Source organism: Natator depressus, chromosome 6 (assembly GCF_965152275.1).
Source record: "Natator depressus isolate rNatDep1 chromosome 6, rNatDep2.hap1, whole genome shotgun sequence".
NCBI lineage: Eukaryota > Metazoa > Chordata > Testudines > Cheloniidae > Natator > Natator depressus.
The window spans coordinates 129383185-129389838 of record NC_134239.1 but is presented as its reverse complement, the minus strand read 5'-3'; positions in this window follow the sequence as shown (position 1 = coordinate 129389838).

Here is a 6654-nt window from a genome sequence, read left to right as displayed (position 1 = left end):
GGGGATTTCGAAGCGCGAATAACTTACCCAGTAAACAGCAGTTTGTGGCAAAAGGACTAGCTCTCTGCCAAAATTTAAAGTCCCGTTGCAAGTCATGGAATTCTGGAAAAAAGGCCAGTAAATGACATAGTATAGCACTAAGGTTGAGAGACACTGTACATAAAACCTCAAGTTTTGCACGGTCCGCTTTGAATATGCTGATTAAGAAACTATATGAGAATTAAGTGGCCTTTGCAAAATTTTACCTATTCACTTCCACAGTGTCTAACTCAGACTCTGTACTTTGCTCTTTACTGGGAAGTCAGTAAAAGTAACGGCTAGATCATTTAAAAACCAAACAAATGTAAGCCTCAAAAACAGATTTTCAAGGTAGAGGCAGAATTATCAAACAACCGAACACTAAGAAATACATTTTACTACGGGGGAAAGGTTGCTGGTAGTCTCCTGATTCTCCAGGAGAGGGCAGCCGAAATCATTCTGAAGGTTCCTGGGTCTGGAACACTTATGTCAGATGGTGGTTGCAAGAATAGACTCCTCTGTCCTTAACTCTTTACGGTTGTAGTTAGCCATACTGTGTATCTGGGGCTAAGTTTTAAACTTGTACTGGTTTAATGGGACACTTTTAGTTACCTAAACTAATCTCCCTGCTCCCTGACCTTCTCACCTCTACCTGAATTCTACCTCTCATGCACTCACTCTCTCATCAGTATAACTGGGACTATTTGTGCTGAAGGACCAAGGACATACGTTTCTTCCACAGTAGCTTTTCCAATAAAATATTTTGCAAAAACACAAACCATTCGAGAAGGTCAAAGCCCCTTTAATGCATGTGCTGAACCTTCACCAAAAGAATGCCACAATACAAGCTGCTTTCTGTGTTCTACACATGCAAAGGAAATAAGAGCAATGTCATTCATCCGCTTTTTGGCTCTGCCACATCCCTCGGGTTTGCAGTGGAATGAATGGCACAGCCAGAAAGCTGGTGACCCACCTCAGTCAAATACTGGCAAGCATTGTTTTACTCTGTACAACTGAGCTTGGATCTTAGTTGAGGTCCCTAGTTGTTGCTGTGATACAAGTAACTACAGCAGAGCTACTCTCCTAAAAACGTTGCAAGGGCTACAAGACATCTGAGAATTTGGGATCCTGGAAGAAAAACTCTGAAATTGAAATGTGGCTTACATGAAAAATTGTACAGCTAGAGTACACAAAGTTTCCCATACTGCTGAGGTGAGGTTGGGTTGGGGCACAGTGTTCTCAAACATGCAGTGGTCGGAGCCTGAGACTGCTGAAAACTGTGTGCCCAGAGCTGACCTCTCCCAATCAGTCCTACATATTCACAGCCTTGAGTGGGGTTAGAAAGTGACCACATTTCCTTTTCCAATTTAATTGTCACAAGGTCACTAGATACAAATGTCAAGACATGGAAGATGGAAAGGAAAGATGTTCTTGTTTAAATATGGCTGGGGCTCAAAAGATCTGGATTCAATTCCTAGATCTGCCACACACTCCCAGTGAGGTAGCAAAGTCTGCAGATGATACAAAATTACTCAAGATGGTTAAGTCCAAAGTTGACAGCAAAGAGTTACAAAGGGATCTCACAAAACTGGAGGACTGAGTAACAAAAAGGCAAATGAAATACAATGTTGATAAATGCAAAATGATACATACTGAAAAACATAATCCCAACTATACATACAAAATGATGGGGTCTAAATGAGCTGTTACCACTCAAGAAAGAGATCTGGGGTCACTGTGGATAGTTCTCTGAAAACATCCACTCAATGCGCAGCAGCAGTCAGAAAAGCGAACACAATGTTAAGAACCACTAGGAAAGGGATAGATAAGACAGAAAATATCATATTGCCACCATATAAATCCATGGTACCCTCACACCTTGAATACTGCATGCAATTCTGGTTGCACCATCTCAAAAAAGGTAGATTAGAATTGGAATAAAGTACAGAGAAGGGCAAGAAAAATGATGGGGGGTATGGAACAGCTTCCATAGGAGGAGAGATTAATAAGACTGGGACTGTTCAGCTTAGAAAAGAGACGACTAAGGGGGGAGATGACAGAGGTCTATAAAATCATGACTGGTGTGGAGACAGTGAGGAGGGGAAGTGTTATTTACCCCTTCACATAACACAAGAATCAGGTCCTCACCCAATGAAATTAAGAGGCAGCAGGTTTAAAACAAACATAAGGAAGTATTTCTTTACACAACATACAGTCAAGTTGTGAAACTCATTGCCAGGGGATGTTGTGAAGGCCAAAAGTATAACTGGATTCAAAAAAGAATGTGATAAGTTCATGGAGGACAGGTCCATCAATGCCTATTAGCCAAGATGGTCAGGGGCACACCTCCATGGTCTGGGTCAGTGATGAGCTGCCAAAATCTTAATCGGTTCCCTATAAAAGGTTCTGATTTAAGGGATGTGCCAAGAGGTGGATGGGATGGGGGTGTAGTGGCAGGGAAAAGATTGCACAGAGGCAAAAGGGGCTTGTTGCAGGGGGTGCAGTGGCACAAGGGAGAAATGGGCAGGAGGGGGTTGTTGCAAGGGGCTGGCAGGTGGAGGTGTGTATGCGCCCAGGGTTGTTGCAGGGGGGTGAAGGTGGCAGGGAGGGGTTTGCACAAGGGAGGAGTGGGCAGGAGGGAGATGGCAGGTGGGGGGGGGGGTCCGCAAGGTTGATGCAGGGGTGAAGGTGACGGTGGCTAGCTGGGGGGGTGGGGTGCCAGGTGGAAGTTGTCCAAAGGCAAAAGTGGCAGGACAGGGTGGGTTGTTGGGGTACGGGGTGCACAGGGGAGAAGGTAGCTGGTCAGTGGGTATTGGAGGGGGTGGCACTGGCAAGGGGGAGGGATGCCCGGATTGCTCCCACATACACCATTCCCCAGGCCAGGGACTGGACCTGCCCACCCCCTGGTGCTCCGCGGGCCCGTGCAGCTCCCTGCGGCCCGGTTAGGTACCTTGCTGGCAGAGTAGACACCCAGCTTCTCCGCCCGAAGAGCAGAGCGGAGCTGCATCTTCTTCCCCATGCCGCGGGCCGAGCTGGGCTCCCTGCCGCCCCCAGGGCTCTCAGCGGCGGTGGTGGCAGCCAGCCCCCCGTCCCCGAGCTGGGCTCCCTGCCGCCCCCGGGGCTCTCAGGGGCAGCGCAGGCAGCCAACGCCACTCCCCCCCTGCCCGAGCCAGGCTCCCTGCCACCCCTGAGGCTCTCAGCAGTGGCAGCTGCCGCTGAGAGCCACAGGGATCCCAGCTCACGGCGCGGGGAAGAAGGTGCAACTGCTAGTGCTAGACCCTCCCCTTCCCCGCTCCGCTGCGGGCTGCTTCCCTGCGGGAGGGACTGGCCGCGCAGAGGGTGGCTCCTCTGGAACCGGGAGGCAGAGAGCAGCGGCAGCCTTGTGCTCAGCTGTTCAAAAAATGTTTGGGGGGCACTGCTTTTTGGTGCCCCCAACCACTTGGCGGACTAGGCAGCCGCCTAGGGCGCCTAGTGGTTGCACTGGCTCTGCCCAGCAGACCCTCCAGAACTCCCATGCCTACCCGACCTCCCCCCGTTCCCCATCCCCTGACCGCCCCCCCTCTGAACCTCCGCCCCCTCCAACTGCTCCCTGCCCCTTATCCAACCCCTCCTCCCAGCCCCCTTACCATGTTGCTCAGGGCAGCATGTATGGATGCTGCGCAGCCTGCTGGAGCTCGCAGGCCCACCCCCTTACCATGCTGCTCAAAGCGGCAGGAGCTGCCGAGCTGCCCAGAAGCAGTCCAGAGCGCTGGAGCCGGCGGCGTGGCATGCTGAGGCTCTGTGAGAGAGGGGAAGGTGGGGGAGCCTCCCCAGCCGGGAGCTCAGGGAGCTGTAACAATTTTTAATGACCGGTTCGCGTGAACCGGCTCCAGCTCACCACTGGTCTGGGTGTCCCTAAACCTGTGACTGCAAGAAACTGCTACTGGATGACTGCAGATGTATCACTCAAAAATTTCCCTGTTCTGGTCATTCCCTCTGAAGCATCTGGCACTGGCTATTGCTGGAAGGCAGGATACCAGGGTGGATTTGATTTAAATCAAATCTATTTAAATCACTAGTCAGGAAGACTCGATTTAATCATGGATTTCTACATAAAAGTGCATTCTTGTTGGTTGTTGTAACTTTAATACATATTCTTCACAACTCCGAGATAGATGTAGGTTTCATTTTTAGAAGGTACACACTGTACATTTTTAAGTGATTTATTTTGAAAACTTTTCAGATTAGTTTTACACTATATCAGAAAATGACTGATTGGTTATTCATTTAACAAAGGTAACTGAAGCAGATATTTATGAAGTCGTTGAGAGGTGAACTATCTCCAATTCAACAGGTTAATCATTAATATTTGGAGGATTTTCTTGCCATGCTGTATTATGAGGACATCACCAGACAAACATTTCAATTGTTTTAGTTAACTAAAACAACAACATTATGTATTCTGGATTTTTTTCTTTAACAGCAAACATAATATTTTAACAAAACAAGCATATGAATTTTTGAACTTAAACATTCACGTTTTTTAAAATCAGGTTTGTTTTTGTTACAATTGTTTTAAACTAAAATAGTTAAATGAAATATATTTTTTTTTTAAAACAAAAATTAAATAGACTGTCAACCAGGTCAACATCAGAAACTTAAAATATTGGCTTCTGCAGCTAACTCAGTCATCTTCACCTTCATTTTTCTGTTTGTTCATAATCTGGCTAAGGAAAACAAGCTTTCCTGCTTTTTCAGGTCCCAAACGATTTCTCAATTTGGAATGAATTAGTCCAAAAGGAAGAAAATATTCTTTCTACACCAGCAGAAGCTACTGCTGTTAGAAGTGAGATCATCACTTCAACAGTCTCTGAATCCAAGTGCTTAAGTGACTTCCACCAGTTCACTGCTGTGACTTTCTTTAAAACATCAGCAGCAAACATATTTCTTGAATGGTTCACCCTTAGCTCTGAAGTTTATATAGCTGGCATTATGGAGGGATGATTGCTGGATGTCCATATCATAGCCAACTCCTCTTCAGCAGTTAAGGTTTGACCTTGGTTCCGAGTATTGACAATATCTACAAGAAAATGAGCTGGAGATAGTGCTTGTCCCGTTCGTTTTTTTAATGCTTGTAATTTAACTCTGTCATTACATATTTCTCTTTTTCAGATCGCACTCAGTTCCTTCCAAATTTCAACAGCATCAGCAATAAAACAGCTATTTCCCTGCATTTTGTGCAAGGCTACGGAAATAGGCTTCAGGGTACTCAGCATGTGTTCAACCTTTCTCTTAAGCCCAATGTTGAGAACTTAGGCTGTGACAGTGCCATCTATTTTTTCACAATTTTGTTCACAAACTGTCATCAGATTAGGCCAGTTCTTGATACAGTGCTCAAAACAGTCCACTACTGAGTTCCTTCGCATGTCTTGTAGGAGAGTTAGCTTGGTTCCTCCCACTTTTTTCAGAGCAGCTGCTGCAAAGTGATTGTTACGGGAAGTATTTTGCAATTTCAACAACATAAGCTTTTATTTCTGGAACACTGAAGTCTTTGGCTAGGAAGTGCATCAAATGAGCACTGCAACTGTATGTTATTGGCTTGGGACTCTCTTCACTCTCTTCTAAATAATTTCTTCTCATCTTGGATACATTTGCAGCATTGTCTGTGACCAAGCTGCGTACTAAACATTTGAAATTTTTTTCAGTTTGTCATAGCTTTTACTGCTACTTCTTGTAAGTATTCTGCTGTGTGTGCATTTCCTGATGTAGCAATTGTTTCTGTAAGGAAGACATTCCTTTCTTCTGTTATCACACAAGCACACACAACAGCATCATTGTGGACATTGCTCCACCCACGAAGACTCAGGTTAACAATTTTATCCTCTAAATCCTTTGCACACTGCTCAGTTTCGCTTTCATACACTTTATCCAGCAATTTGCCTGCAACATCCCCTCTGTTGGGTGGACTGTATCCTGGTCTTAATGACTGAACCATGTTAATAAAGTGTGGGTTCTCAATCATACAGAAAGGAGAGTTTGTTGCATAAACAAACTGGGCAATTTTTTCATCAGTTACCTCTTTTTATAATCTGCTGGTTCTTATCACAAACTAAGGTTGTTTCTGGACGATGGAGATTTTTTTTTCTTCTTTTTGCTACAGGTGATATATACTGTTGCTATGTGACATACATGATGTGACTGAAACACTATCATTGGCAGATAACTCTGAAACTATAGAAAATGATGGTGATCTTGAAGGTGGATAGTCTTCAGAATCCTGTATGTTGAGGATGGATTTTCCTAAACAAAGTAAGTCAATGCAGTTATTTCATTATTACCATACTCCTCATTTAGTATTAGTCATTACATTCACTGACACGCAGTACTACTTTAAAGATTTCAGAGTAGCAGCTGTGTTAGTCTGTATCCGCAAAAAGGAGGACTTGTGGCACCTTAGAGACTAACCAATTTATTTGAGTATAAGTTTTTGTGAGCTACAGCTCGCTGTAGCTCACGAAAGCTTATGCTCAAATAAATTGGTTAGTCTCTAAGGTGCCACAAGTCCTCCTTTTCTTTTTACTTTAAAGGTGAAATTGTAAAAGGAAGCTCTGCCTATTTTGGCTGTTTATTTTTTATCACAACTGCATCTAAAATGAC